The sequence below is a fragment of the Canis lupus genome, chromosome 34 (genome assembly GCF_003254725.2).
Source record: "Canis lupus dingo isolate Sandy chromosome 34, ASM325472v2, whole genome shotgun sequence".
Classification (NCBI taxonomy): domain Eukaryota; kingdom Metazoa; phylum Chordata; class Mammalia; order Carnivora; family Canidae; genus Canis; species Canis lupus.
Genome location: NC_064276.1, coordinates 26,238,745 through 26,254,871, shown reverse-complemented (window position 1 = coordinate 26,254,871; position 16,127 = coordinate 26,238,745). Strand labels below are relative to the sequence as shown.

At 42.4% G+C, this 16,127-nt stretch overlaps 1 long non-coding RNA gene across 1 annotated transcript in view; it reads right to left on the bottom strand.

Moving 5' to 3' along the window:
- Positions 1 to 16,092, bottom strand: part of LOC112645863 (uncharacterized) — a 31,464-nt gene extending 15,372 nt beyond the window's left edge. The window contains exons 1-3 of the long non-coding RNA XR_007408150.1: positions 15,746 to 16,092; positions 15,109 to 15,280; positions 13,566 to 13,692 (exon numbers count right to left, since the gene is read on the bottom strand). This is a non-coding gene — a long non-coding RNA (uncharacterized LOC112645863). The remainder of the gene's footprint in view (positions 1 to 13,565; positions 13,693 to 15,108; positions 15,281 to 15,745) is intronic.
- Between the last annotated feature and the right edge of the window lie 35 nt (positions 16,093 to 16,127).

The window sequence follows — 16,127 nt, the reverse complement described above, 5'->3', positions numbered from 1 at the left end:
ATTTGTCAGTCATAGGGAACTAACACAGTTGGGGTGTGGCCTGGGCATTATGTGTTTTTAAGAGTTCCCTGCGTGACTACGATGTGCAGCCAGGGCTGGGCACCACCAGAATAGGGCATTTCAAAAGTGTCTCCCTGGCAGTTTCCCTTAGCTCAGGGCGTAAATGCTTTCTGCAGTATCATGTCTTCTTAATTACATTTGTGTTATCTCTTAGCAGAGTAAATATTTGATGCACTGTGGGAGCAGCCAGGATATATAAAATCTATAGTGAGGAAATAAAAAGCTTTATGTATGGGTATTTTGGTATCTGTAGCTTAAGCACACACTCCAATGCCCAGATTTTTTTCCTCTAAGGCTGTTTGGGCTGTATCTGCAACATCGTCTGCTGCTGCTTTGTTGGATATGAGTTATCCTGCCCCTTTTCTTCTCCTGCCTTCCTGTCCTTCTGCAGCCTGTCTCCGGGCAGTTTACTGTAGGGCTCCCGACCTGCATGGTCCCGACCTGAGGAAGGGACCGTGCCAGGTGCTCTGTCTACAGGGCTGAGGAGACATTGTGTAGGGTGAGGAGGAAATGGCTACTGTGAAGTTTCTGCGATTTTGCCCCTTCTCCACATCTTTGCACAGGGAGATACTGTTTCTGATGGTACACTCACCTTTCCATATAAACCTTGAGAAAGAAGATGTCAGGGAATGATAGGGATACTTGTGTTCAGGTACAGAGACTTTGTTACACCTTTAAGGATTTGAGGAATAATTGAACTGCCAGATTGAGAGCTTCCAGGGGTTGGGATTCAGCACACATTTCATAGTCTCTGAAGCCTATGGTTTCTCCACCATACCCTGTCTTTTCAAAAAAATATATGTCTATGTAAAATTATATATACTGATCCTGATGTGTGTGTGTCTATGTGTGTGTGTGTGTGTGTATTAATACATCCCACAATGTGAATGACCCTTAAAAACATGATGTAAACTGAAGGAAGCCAGACACAAAGGACTACATAATGTATGATTCTATTTATGTAAAATGTCCAGGAAAGGCAAACCTGTAAAGATAGAAAGTAGATTAGTGGCTGCCTAGAGGCGGAGGAGGGAGTGGGTATTAACTGTGATTGGGCAAGAGGGATCTTTTTGGGGTGGTGGAAATGACAAGGTGATGGTTGCAGAACCTGGCAAGCTTACTACAAATCATGAAATTGTACACTTAAAATTGTTACAGTATGTAAATTATACCACCATAAACTTATATATATATATATATATATATATATATATATATATATATGTAATATCTAATTTAACTCTGTTACAATCAGAATGCATGTTCAATTTTGTAATCTGTAGCATAGCACACTCGTGGCAGAGCCTCATTTTCTCTGAAAGGGCTGGGTACCATGCACCTGCCTAATCCTGTGAGGTCAAGACAGCAACACCTGTTAGAGAAATCCCAAACCCAGAGGGTTTTTGTCACTAGGTCTTTGGGTTAGTCCAGGACCTTTCTCCTGCCAGACAGTTTAGAAAAGTGACACTGGTTTTCTCTCTTTTCAGTACCATACCAGGATATGTACAACAGTTTTATTATTACTTTCCACAATAAGATCATTAAAACCATACTACTACTGTAAACTCTAACTAGGGTCTTGGTTTTACTTTCTGTACCAGTTACGATGGACTGGCTTATGCTACAATAGCAAAAGTCATCCAAATTGCAGTGGCTTAAGAGAACACTAGCTGATTACACACACCACATGACTTTGAGGGTTGGTGGGGGGCTTTGCTCCATGTCATCTTTACTCAGGGACTCAGGCTGACAAAGTCTCTACCATCTAAGACATTGCCAGTGTCATAGCACGAGGAAAATATATGGAGAAATACGCATACTGGTTCTTAAATGCTTCTACCCTGAAGTCACAAGCATTTTTTTCCACTCATGTTTCATAGGACAAAGTTAAGTCATATGACATCACCTAACTTCAAAAGAGCAGAGAGGTATAAACCTCCTTCTGGTTGGGAAATAGGAACAGAAAGTGAGTGAGCAATAATAATGCTTGTCACACCCACTTTCACCAGAAGAGGCATCCCAGTGGTAAGGATTCACAGGCTGACCTTTGTTGGGTGAGGGTGACCATCTGTCCCCTTTTGCCTGAGGGGTTTCCTCAGGCTAAGGCACTTTTAGTGCTAAAACTGGGAGAGTTTCAGGCCAGTCAGGATGGTTGGTCACCCTACTTTGGTTTTGCCTTGAGATGCACATCACGGACATGAAGGATGGAGGGATCTCTCCTGCCCATGAATACTGCTTTTGAAAAATCTGAAAGTTACAGTCCAGGCCCTAGAGTAACCTAGCAAACCCTTTTGAGCCTTTTAATTAAAAATTGAGGTTACTAGAGAGACTGCTCTAAAAGTTCTCACTGGTCCCTAGCTCTAAGAGGGAATCTGAGTACTTGTCTCCCTCGGAAGGGTCTGGAAATTTCCCTTCTTTGCTCATTCAAAAATCACTACCAAGTTAGTCTATCTTATCCTGAAAGGGCTACCTATAATTGATGAAGCTTGAGCCTCAGAGCTGCTCACTTACATGGGGCCCTCAGTATGTTTGCATGGTCAGTGTGTTTTTGTAAAATTCCCAAAGTAAGATATGTTTGTATTCTTTTTCTGAAAGAGGGATTCCCAAATTTTATACTCTTTAGACCCCACAAAATCTGGATTGATTCCAGATTGCGTCAGAACATGTTCTCTATGCTCCTCATGCCTCAAATGGCAAAAGGGCATGACTTTCCTCAGGAAAACCTTCTCCATCTTCCTTTGTAGCCTTTCCCCCCTATTGTATATTTTCAGAGCACCATGTGCCTCCTATTCATAATACCGGAGTTGCAATTTTAACATTGACTTGTGCGATTATGTGATTAAAGTCTATCTCCCCTTAGAGACTGTCCACTCCAGGAAAGCAAGGCCCATGTCTACCTTCACTTGTCACTGTATCTCCAGTACCTACCGAGGTGCTTGGTAGGTGTCAGAGCTCAATAAATGTTGTATAAAATGTCAGAACACAGTGCATACTGCATGCATAAAAATTTATTTTAGCTAAGTTCATTTTGAAGAATTCATTACAAATAACTGGAGATAATCTAGAGTTTTGTAAAACTGAGGCTGAGTGTCATTGCTCTAGGCTACTATCTAGATATTGTATCTAGATAATGCAGGATAACACACATACAACTCTAGCGTGGTCACCATTTCTACCTGGGAAATTATTATTATTATTTTTAAAGGTTTATTTATTTATTCATGAGAGAGAGAGAAAGAGAGAGAAAGAGAGGCAGAGACATAGGCAGAGGGAGAAGCAGGCTCCTCGCAGGAGCCTAATGCGGCACTCGATCCTGGATCCCGGGATCACGACCTGAGCCAATGGCAGTGGCCCAACCCCTGAGCCACTCAGGCATCCCTAGGGGAAATTAAACCTCAGTTGTCTGAGAATCTGAAACTATCTAATTTTAAAATTCCATTTAGTTCCCAGAATCACTTGAAACATAGATAGGAGAAAACTCAGCAATGCTACAAAACCCAGCAAAATAATCCTTGTCATATGCTGACACTCTTAATTCAAGTTTTTTAGTCATCATACGGTTCTCTTTATTATAGCTCCAAACTAGTGCTTCAATTATACAATCCTTCAGTATTAGCAGTAGTTAAGATTTATCGAGTGCTCACTTTATGCCAGGCATTGAACTAGTTAGTTTACACGCACCAGTTAAACCCCAACACTACGCTCATGATTCTATTTATCCTCATTTTGCAAAGAACAAAACTGAGGCTCAGAGAAGACAAATTACTTGTCTAACATCGCAGAATGGTGAATTTCCAGGAGGAGAAGACTCCTCATTGTCCTAACATTCATTCTTTCTTCCTTCTTTTCTTTCTTAGTAAAAATCCCCTATAGTTGAGCACATGGCTGCCAGTATAAAGTCTGCATTCCCCTGTCTCCCTTGGATCTAGCTATAAGGCGAAGTTCTGACCAATGGCATGGAGCAGAAGTCATTCATGAAAGGAAGGGGCCTGTGCTTTTGTTCTTTCTTCGCTTCCCACTGGCTGGAAAGTAGACTTGGGAGAAGTCAGAGACACGACCTTGATGGTTATTGCCAATCTAATTCACTGGGATCAGAAGCCAAGTCTGTCTGATGCTATCACCTATGCTAAGCTAGGCTTTTCAATGTCTTTCTTTTTTTTTTTTTAAGATAGATTTATTTATTTATTTATTTATTTATTTATTTATTTATTTATTTATGATAGACACAGATTGAGAGAGAGGCAGAGACACAGGAGGAGGGAGAAGCAGGCTCCATGCACCGGGAGCCCGACGTGGGATTCGATCCCAGGTCTCCAGGACCATGCCCTGGGCCAAAGGCAGGCGCTAAACCGCTGAGCCACCCAGGGATCCCTCCAATGTCTTTCAAAGGCAACTGTGTTTATGGGAATTCAGCAGAACTCAGAGGTAAGGGATCCCTGGGTGGTGCAGCGGTTTAGCGCCTGCCTTTGGCCCAGGGCGCGATCCTGGAGACCCGGGATCGAATCCCACGTCGGGCTCCCGGTGCATGGAGCCTGCTTCTCCCTCTGCCTGTGTCTCTGCCTCTCTCTCTCTCTCTCTCTCTGTGTGTGACTATCATAAATAAATTAAAAAAAAAATTAAAAAAAAAAAAGAACTCAGAGGTAACCTGCTCTTGGGAAGCAAAGAGGCTTTGGTAATGAACCTACCTGGGGATGGATGTTGATTCTAATACTTACTTATCTGTAAAATGGGAATGATGATAGCAGCTACTTGATAGGGTGGTTGTGAGGACTAAGCAAGATAATACATGTGAAAGAGTTTGCCTCAAATGCAATTGCCTTTAAAAAGGCAATAAAAATTAGTGATTATTATTATTATTCAACCATATAATCAAGTGTATAATGTTGACAACATTGTTAATAGTACTAAAGGGGATTTGAGATAATGCATTTAAAATGTTTAGCATAGTCTTGGGACACCTGGCTGGCTCAGTGCGTAGATCCCAGGACTCTTGATCTCAGGGTTGTGAGTTTAAGCCCCATGTTAGAGGTAGATATTACTTAAGAAATAAAAGTTATAAAGAAATTATTTAAAAATATTTAGCATAATCTTTTGCATTTAGTAGGCACATCACAAATGGCCATTATTACCTATCCATACATATCCAAAATAGTAAAGAACCCCACTCTACCAAAAAAAGGCAAAAAAATGAATGTGAATAAAATTACTTCAGTTTAGATGGGACAGTGATATCATTTATTATCATATATTTGCACAGCAGGGACTTCATAATAGTAAAAAAAATAAATGTAATAATCTCTCCTCCACTACTTCAGCTGAAAACTTATTTCTTTGGGCCGGCTTGGCCAAAGACATTTGACCTTGACCTCACCCAATTAAAAACCCTGTTGAAAAGTCTTTCACTTGATGTAACATCAATGACAAAGAGATAACTGGAGTTAGTGGAATTCATAACAGACGATGAAGGAACCATAGGGTGTGACCTACTGTCAAAAAAGAGAGAAAAGGAAATTGTTGTGCCTTTCTAGAGAAGAAAATAGAAAAGACTCATTATTTAGAAACTCAAAATAAACATTGATTTTGAGAACAGAAGACCTGAGTTCTGGTCTGAATTGGACACGGGATCTTATAGAAGAACTTATAAAGTATGAAGACAAAGAACAAATAATTGAATTGGTAGCCGTTTTAGTTCATCAAAAATAGTTCAAACGAAGCATTTAACATTTTCTCAGTCCCTTTCTGTAGATGACTCTAAACAATGAAACAATTTTAGTTTAGACTGTTCTCCCATCTGAGTTCCTGTGGTATTTTGTATTGCTCATTAATATCCACACCACCACTGATATTAATTAGTAACTTTTCTTGGCAATAGTTCTTGGACTAACAGAATCATGGTGTTTATCCCGTTCACCAGGAAGTGTATTTGTGGAACAATGCCGAAGTGATAAGGAACACTTTTTACTGGATTAACACATTGCACTTTCAATTTCCTTTCACATGCATTAACTCATTTGACTGCGGTTACACAGTTCTTGATGTTTGAAGATTCGTCGTCTCAGCACTTGCAGACAGGTCGGTTTGTGCCTCTCTTTTTTCAACTGGAGATAACACTACCTTCCTTATCTATTACACAGAGATGTTCTGTGGCTCAAATGAAAACATGTGTAGGAATGCTTTGCACACTGTAAAGCACTGTGTGACTAAAAACCATCATACTAAAATGATATGAAAGATGAGGGAACAGAGGCTGTGAGATGTTCCTGGACTTGCTAAAGGTGACTGGGCAGGTAATGGCAGAGCTGGGCTCTACCTTTTCTCCAAAAGTAAATACACAGGGGGTAGAGATCTGTGGTTCTTTTTGGCCACCCAACAGCTGAACCTCTCATTTATGTTTTGAAGACTCTCTCCCCTTTGGAGGCACACCCTTCCTACCATTACTAAAACTGAAAATGCCACTCCCTTTCTGGGCCTCCCCTAAGCTGGGGGAAAGTTGCCGGACCCTAGAAACTTTCTTTCTGCCTCTGCCTTATGTCTTGGCTTGGAAGCTAAAGAGATGAAGAAGGTGCTGGACCCACATGGGCTCCAATGGTGAATGGAATCTGCTGCCCAGTGGTGGCTGTCCAGGCTCCTGTTCTTGCTGAGCCGCTCTGTGCGATGATTTGGGTGTGTTCCAGATAGCAATAACCCAAATCTGGCTCTCCGGCCCTCCTGGAGAGTCTTTGAACTACCCAGTATCTTTATTTTTATTTATTTGTTTTTTATTGAAGTTTGATTTGCCAACATACAGTATTAACACCCAGTACTCATCCCATCAAGTGCCCCCCTCAGTGCCCGTCACTCAGTCACCCCAAACACCCGCCCACCTCCCCTTCCACTACCCCTTGTTCGTTTCTCAGAGTTGGGAGTCTCTCTTGTTTTGTCACCCCCACTAATTTTTCCCACTCATTTTCCCTCCATTCCTCTATCATCCCTTTCACTATTTCTTATATTCCCCGTATGAGTGAAACCATATGATGATTGTCCTTCTCCGACTGACTTACTTCACTCAGCGTAATACCCTCCAGTTCCATCCACGTTGAAGCAAATGGTGGGTATTCGTCCTTTCTGATGGCTGAGGAATACTCCATTGTATACATAGACCTCTTCTTCTTCTTCTTCTCCTTCTCCTTCTTTTTTTTTTAAGATTTTATTTATTTATTCATGAGACACACACACACACACACACACACACACACACACACACACACAAAGAGGCAGAGTACAAACAGAGGGAGAAGCAGGCTCCATGCAAGAAGCCCGATGTGGGACTCGATCCTGGGTCTCCAGGATCACGCCCTGGGCTGAAGGCGGTGCTAAACCGCTGAGCCACCCGGGCTGCCCACATACCATATCTTCTTTATCCATTCATCTATCAAAGGACACTGAGGCTCCTTCCACAGTTTGGCTATTGTGGACATTGTTGCTATAAACATTGGGGTACAAAAAAAAACATTGGGGTACAGGTGTCCTGGCATTTTACTGAATCTGTATCTTTGGGGTAAATCCCCAGCAGTGCAATTGCTGGGTCGTAGGGCAGATCTATTTTTAACTCTTTGAGGAACCTCCACACAGTTTTCCAGAGTGGCTGCACCAGTTGACATTCACCAACAGTGCAAGAGGGTTCCCCTTTCTCCACATCCTCTCCAACATTTGTTGTTTCCTGTCTTGTTAATTTTCATCATTCTCACTGGTGTGAAGTGGTATCTCGTTGTGGTTTTGATTTGTATTTCCCTGATGGCAAATGATGCAGAACATTTTCTCATGTGCTTGTTGCTCATGTGTATGTCTTCCTCTGTGAGATTTCTGTTCATGTCTTTTGCCCATTTCATGATCGTGTTGTTTGTTTTTTGGGTGTGGAGTTTAATAAGCTTTTTATAGATCTTGGCTACTAGCCCTTTATCTGATATGTCATTTGCAAATATCTTCTTCTCCCATTCTGTAGTTTGTCTTTTAGTTTTGTTGGCTGTTTCTTTTGCTGTGCAGAAGCTTTTTATTCTGATTAAGTCCCAATAGTTCATTTTTGCTTTTGTTTCCCTTGCCTTCATAGATGTATCTTGCAAGAAGCTGCTGTGGCCAAGTTCAAAAAGGGTGTTGCCTGTGTTCTTCTCTAGGATTTTGATGGAATCTTGTCTCACATTGAGATCTTTAATCCATTTTGAGTTTATCTTTGTGTATGGTGTAAGAGAATGGTCTAGTTTCATTCTTTTCATCTGGCTGTCCAATTTTCCCAGCACCTTTATTGAAGAGACTTTTTTTTCCAGTGGATAGTCTTTCCTGCTTTATCGAATATTAGTTGACCATAGAGTTGAGGGTCCCTTTCTGGGTTCTCTCTTCTGTTCCATTGATCTATGTGTCTGTTTTTGTGCCAGTACCACACTGTTTTGATGATCACAGCTTTGCAGTACAACCTGAAATCTGGCATTGTGATGCCCCCAGCTCTGGTTTTCTTTTTTAATATTCCCCTGGCTATTCAGAGTCTTTTCTGATTCCACACAAATCTTAAGAATATATGTGTCCACTCTCACTACTGTTATTCAACATAGTACTAGAAGTCCTAGCCTCAGCAATCAGACAACAAAAAGAAATAAAAGACATTCAAATTGGCAAAGAAGTGAAACTCTCCCTCTTCGCAGATGACATGATACTCTACATAGAAAACCCAAAAGCCTCCACCCCAAGATTGCTAGAACTCCTACAGCAATTCGGCAATGTGACAGGATACAAAATCAATGCCCAGAAATCAGTGGCATTTCTATACACTGAGACTGAAGAAAGAGAAATTAAGAAATTGTCAATCCCATTTACAATTGCACCCAAAAGCATAAGATACCTAGGAATAAACCTAACCAAAGAGGGAAAGGATCTGTACCCTAAAAACTACAGAACACTTCTAAAAGAAATTGAGGAAGACACAAAGAGATGGAAAAATATTCCATGCTCATGGATTGGAATAATTAATATTGTGAAAACGTCTATGCTACCCAGGGCAATTTACAGGTTCAATGCAATCCCTATCAAAATATCATGGACTTTCGGGATCCCTGGGTGGCGCAGCGGTTTGGCGCCTGCCTTTGGCCCAGGGCGCGATCCTGGAGACCCGGGATCGAGTCCCACGTCGGGCTCCCGGTGCATGGAGCCTGCTTCTCCCTCTGCCTGTGTGCGCCTCTGCCTCTCTCTCTCTCTCTCTCTCTCTCTCTCTCTCTCTGTGTGACTATCATAAATAAATAAAAAAAATTAAAAAAAAAATATCATGGACTTTCTTCACAGAGTTGGCACCCAGTATCTTTAAATCAATGCATCTCAAAACTGTGCCCTGCTTACAAATCATGAGGAGATTGTGTTAAAATGTGGATTGGCACTCAGTAGGTCTGAGTGGGCCTGGGATTCTGCATTCTAACAAGTTTCCAGGTGATGCTGATGCTGCTAGCCTGTGGATCTCACTTTGTGTAGCAAGGTCTTTATCAAATTTATTTTCAGCTCAAACTAACACCCTGACCTATACTTATGGATTCTATCATCAATAAGGGGAAGGCAGGGTTTATAGATAAAACGATACTAAAACACACTAAAAGGACAAATTCCAATTTTTCTAGAATGACAATTATCCTATTGTCTTCTAAAAAAGACCCAGATGATGTTTAATTTTAAAAATTAAGCGAGTTAAAATTGTGTTGAGCAATATTTTATTGTTCTGTAACAATCCTAGAGTTAATTGGAGATGGAATGATGTATTATAAAACTCGATCTGGAAATCACTCTTTGAGTAGTTACATCTTCAGGTGTGTGATTAGAATGGGGATGTAAGGGGTTGTAGGAGGGAAGACTGGTAACTTCCTAGCTGAAGTTACTTTCCTCAAATTCCTTCTCACACACTTTCAGTCTCTAAGTAAATAAAGCAAAGAGATAAAGATAAATCCAGCTAAATTCTGCTGGGTAAAGGCAGAAAAGGAATAGTCCTCACAGGGATCCCTGGGTGGCGCAGCGGTTTGGCGCCTGCCTTTGGCCCAGGGCGCGATCCTGGAGACCCGGGTTCGAATCCCATATCAGGCTCCCGGTGCATGGAGCCTGCTTCTCCCTCTGCCTGTGTCTCTGCCTCTCTCTCTCTCTGTGACTATCATAAGTAAATAAATAAAAAATTAAAAAAAAAAAAAAAAAGGAATAGTCCTCACAAAAATATAATAACATTTGTTGACAATAGACATCTAAAGACCAGTGTCTGAGTCAGCGTGGGCTGCCATAACCAAATGTCACAGCCCGGGTAGCTTAAACAATAGGCATTTATTTCTCACAGTTCTGGAGGCTGGGAAAGTCCAAGGTACCAGCAGAATTGGTTTTTGATGAGAGCTCTCTTCCTGGCTTGCAGGTAACTGCCTTTTTGCTATTTCCTCATAAGATGAAAAGGGAATTCTGGTCTTTCTCTTTATAAGGACACTTGTCTCATTTTTTTTTTTTTTTTTTTTTTTTTGGTGGGGGGAGGTCCTACCATTATGACCTTATGTAAACCTAATTACCTCCTACGGGCCCCACATCCAGTACCACCACATCCTGGGGTAGGGTTTCAACATCTAAATTATGTGGGCAAAGGACACAAAAATTCAGTCCATTACAACTAGATACAGATTTTTCTAGATAAATGATTTAACTTCAATGCTGGAAGTCTGTTAGTTCTGGGCAAAGGGCTCTATTGTCAGTTGTGTGTTTCACCAGAATGAAGTGTACCATGGTGAGCTCTGGCTGAGAGAGGAGCAATAGGCAAATGCTCCCTTCCCCATGGAACCTGGAAGATTGCTTCTTTTGTCATTTGGAGAAACTGGCTTGCATAAAAAACCCTAGGATGCCATGAAAAGCATCTTTAACAAAAAATGGGATGCCCTCATTCTAGAAAACAAACATTGTAAATTCCAAAGTAGCTCAGAATCCAAGAGAATAATCAATGCCTTTAGGAAGAAAACCAAGAGTTGTTTGAATTCGTAACAAAAGATTTCCATTGGGGATCCCTGGGTGGCGCAGCGGTTTGGCGCCTGCCTTTGGCCCAGGGCGTGATCCTGGAGACCCGGGATCGAATCCCACGTCAGGCTCCCGGTGCATGGAGCCTGCTTCTCCCTCTGCCTATGTCTCTGCCCCTCTCTCTCTCTCTCTCTGTGACTATCATAAATAAATAAAAATTAAAAAAAATTAAAAAAAAAAGATTTCCATTGGATAATGTCAGTAGCAAAAGAACTTCTTAGTGTTGATATCTTGGCTGCATCTGCTTTCCCAGGGCTGATAGAGAAAGACAAGAGTCTACGACACAGAGAAAGCAGCTACGGAGAAAACTGAGTAGTCTTTGGCGTACTTAAATCAGGAAATGCCCGATCTTCTCCTATTCACAGCTTCAAGAAACGATTCTCTGATCTTACAATATCCTTTTTTTTTTTTTTTTTTTTTTTTTTTTAAGTATATCCCACGCCCAGCATAGAGCCCAGTGCAGGGCTTGAAACCATGACCCAGAGATTGAGACCTGAGCTGAGACCAAGAGTCGGAAGCTTAACTGGCTACACCATCCAAGTCCCCCTGAGATTATAGTACTTGAGGAATTCTCCAGGATATCTTCAGAAATCCTCTCTCTTCAAATCTCTATTAACACTCCATTCTCCAAAAATTAAGATAAATAAACTCACTGGTTAATCTAAAAACAAGCATGACTCACATACAAATTTCATATAGTATCTTTAGTATCAATAGGAGATAAAAAATCATATAAAGCAAATAGTGCTAAATAAAAAATAGCGAAACTTGTTCTTAAGATGGACAGACCTTTGAGATACAACGTAGAGCAAAAACAAACTGAGAAACCGCACATATCACACAGTTTTTGAGACATACATAAAAATGATATTTTCTATAATATATAAAAATATTTTGGGGAAAATGGTCTGAAATGAATATTCCCAACTGAGCCAAGTAATTACCTCAGGAAGAGGATTAAACAACCACCACAAAACAAAAAAATCCAAGCATGGGCTTTACCAACGGAGCTTCCCAAGAACAAGCCCCATTTGGCCCTCAGAGAGGGAAGACACCATCTTCATCGATTTAACCAAATGTGTTGGGAAAAATAAAATAAATATATTTAAATAAAGGGAGAAGGAGAAAGTAATCACTTTATCCCTTGCTATCCTCTCCCATTCAAATAATGCCTTGGCCTCTACTTCCTCGAGCAAAGACAGGCCCAAACTAGAGTAATTTGAAGTAAATGCAATTTGGTACTTGGCCAGGGTTTCCCAATCATTTGCAGGACCCAGGGCTACAGTACAAATGAATGTCCACATGTAATAGTCTAAATATTTAGAAGTTATATATCAAGTTAGCTCACTGTTAACTGAAATACATTCCATTTTTCTGACTTGACAGATATTCCTGTAAAATGGTGTGGAAGATCAGGTCAAGTTAGACTTCTCAGTCTACCACCAGTGTGAGGCAGCATTAGGGCCTGGCTTGGGGTCCATAGGCCGTCCTCTTGGCGTTCCACTGCTTGCTTTGTCTGCACTGTGAAGGGCCTGCTTTGTCTGCACTGCACTTGTGGACCATTCAGCTTCCATAATGTGGACCACCTAAACTCCATCCATATTCCTTTAAGGAGCTAAACGTGGTCTCTCCTTAACCCTGGCCTGTGTATGCTGGTGGTATGTTCCACCCATAGAAAGTTGGACCTGGGAAAAAGGCCTATGCAGGCCCTAAAAGTGGTCTCAGGACCATTTGGTCAGAGAATCTGGGGTCTCTCCTCCCCTAAATTTGTTCTACAAGTTGGAGTAGGAGGTCAGTGTCCAGAAGGGCAAACCCCTTGGGCCTCATTGGCTCCTCATCCTGTGGGAGGTACAAATGGAGGTAAGGGCCCTCTGAAACAAGGTTCAGGGCTAGCCCTGGCCTAAGGTCAGTATTTTTCTTTGCTTGGGGGACTCCTGGGCTCAGGTCCTGATGAGTTAAGGGATTTCAGGGGTTATTTTCATTATATTATATAGAACCTAAATCAGTGAATTAGCCTCATTTCCCCCACTTTGTACAAAATATGGATAGTTAAAAATATGAGCAGCATAGCCAGCATGAGGACTTTCTCCTCTATGAGAGGTGCCTAGGACTGGAACAGTGACTGATTAATGAAACCAGACATGCCTCTTTCATCTGATCATGTCATTTCACTGGAATAGCAGGCAGAATGGTTGACACCATGTAAATTATTCTCTCTCCTTCTTTTGCAGACCAAGTAAGGTTGAGTTTACCTAAGTTGAAGTGCAAATGATGTGATTCTACTACATGAACCATAGGATCTTGTTTCCTGTTTGTATTAGCTATTTATTGCTGCATAACAAATTACCCCCAAATTTAGCAGCTTAAAACAACAAACATTTATTCTGTCATAGTTTGTGTGGGTCAGGAATCTGGAAGTGGCTTAGACCCACCAGGGCTGCAGGCATGAAAAGACTCACCTGGGGTGAAGGATCCACTTCCAAGCTTACTCACATGGTGGTTTTCAGGCTTTGGTGTCTCACAGGCTGTTGGATCGGGGGTTTCAGTTCTCTGGGTCTCTATTGCTTATCATATCATGTGGGCCTCCTGGAAGCCAAAGAAGGAGAATTTCAGGAAGGGGAGAATGGCCAAGTGAGTCAATGGCATAAGAAAAAGTGTACTCCAGATCTAGCAGCTGCAAGGTTAATTGCTGACCTTAGCAAGAGTGGACAGTGGGTCAGGAACAATGTTAGAATTGGTTGAGAAGTGAATGGGAAGGAGGAAAAGGGTGAATGGGCCAGTAGATCCCACACCAGAGTTGGCCAGCAGGTGCTGGGTTGGGCCACCTGGGGAGCTTATAAAAAATATGCCAATTCCTTATAATTAATTATAACGTATTATATATTCGAAAGTTGCTAAGAGCATAGATCTTAAAAGATCTTACCACAAGAAAAAAATCTGTAACTACGTGTGGTGATGGATGTTAACTAGACTTACTGTGGTGATCATTTCACAATATATACTAATATTGAATCATGTTGTATACCCGAAACGGATACAAAATTATATGTCAATTATATCTCAATTAAAAAAATACCAGTTCCTAGACATCCCTCCCTTTTTTTGGCGGGGGGGGGCGGTGTTTGGGCAAGGAAGCTGAGGTTGAGAAAAGTTAAAAAAACTTGCTCAAATTCCCATAGCTAGAAGACAGAGCTGGGGTTAGAGCTCAGGCTCATCTGGAAGCCCAAGTTTGTGCAGGTAGGCAACACACTAGCTTGGCTCCCATGTGAAGCCCATGTGAACATGAACCAGCTCTCCACTGACAGCTGGTGGCCCTGTGTGAGTTCCAGTTATATGATCTATTAGAATCCCAGTTAGCTTGTACGAAAAGAGGGTGTAATATTTACCTTGTGTTGTTATTGCAATGATTAAAGATAATTTATTTTTAATGCCTTCTTGCCAAAGACCACTTGGAATACACCTATAGTTATACAAGCTGGATTTATTACTCATTGCAGTGAGGGAAATGTACACCGTAGGAAACCATGGAGATGTCTCAGCGACAGGGTGTTAGAAAATATTATTAAAGGATTTGGGCTCTTGTTAACTGACATGGGGTCAGCTTAAGAAAGCAGGGGTGGTTCTATGAATGTGTATCTTCATAAATCTTAGCCACAGAGAGGGCAGACTAGAGTGAGGCTAAGGCCATGACTGGCCAAGAAGCAGCAGTCTCTCTTATCAGCCAGGAGAGCTGTATGTTTGATATTCTGTGGCTTGGACAATGTTCACATTTTGTCTGTGTTCAGACATGATTACGAGTGGTCCTGTTCTTGCCTTGATCCATCATGGTCACAGAGAGGACTTGTCTGATGTTGGTGTTCTGTGAAATTATGTTCAACAGGAGAACACCAAGGCCCAGGAACAGTGCCAGAGTAGCTCTTTCTTAGAATATAAAGTACCTACTAACAGTGTTGGACTCTCCAGTGTTCCACCCAGAGGGGTTATGACTTTTATTGTACTCACCCCCACTGCCCATTCAGGACCTCTGAGTCACAGTAAGGCAGGCAGGTAGGCTGAGACTCTTGGAGGAATGAATCTAAAGGACAGGTGTCTCTTCAAGCTGCAATGAGCCACTTTCTTCCCCAGCTTCAGGCATTACATCAGGCCATTTCCATGAGGTCAGGGGTATTTCAGTCTGCGGAGAATTTCAGAAACAACAAAGAGAAGGCTGCCAGTCAGAGGACCCATCCTGGACTCTGCCTCCTTCCTGCCGTGGCCCTGTAGTGAGCGCTACCATGAGGCCGACCTGGGCTAGATGCTGTGACACCCACCACTTCATGCTGAAAAATGGGGTAAAAGACAACAGTGCGGGATGAGGGCCACGAACAACCTAGGCAGTAGTTCCCACACTTTCCTGAGCATTAATTAGAATCACCTGGGAACTTAAAACTATTGATGCCTGGGTCCCACTTCCCTGATTGAACTGGTGTGAGATGCTACTTGGCGGCATCGCTATTTAAAAAACTTCCTGGGTGATTTAATGCGTTGCAAAGTTTGGGACCCACTGGTTTAATCCATCCATCTTTATGGTTTTGGAGGCGGGGGGGGGGGGGGGGGGGGCGGAGTCACGCAGCTGTTAATGCAATAAAAGCTGTGGTACCTCATTCCAGGCGCTTGCATTTTAGATACAAAACCTGACAGAGTTTCAGGGGGCTTATAGATCCCTAAGAAGCAAATCTGGGAACCCCGTGGTGGTGGTGGTGGGGAAAATCCCCAGATACTGGGGTTGCCGCCCCAATCAGGATGACTTGAGCTCTCTGACCCCTCCTGAAAGAATGACGTTGGTCCCTCTTCACAGAAGCCTCGGCTTGGTGTCCTCGAGCCGAGCTCCCGCAAGGCCAGGGCGCCAGCTGGCAGCCAAGGCCGGGCCGGCGTGCGCACGTGTGCGGCTGTGCACCCTGGTGTGCACGCGCGGGGCCGCTGGCGAGCGTGCGTTTCCGTTACCGGAGCCCGGGCAGCCGGAGGCCGCGGCTGCAGCGGCG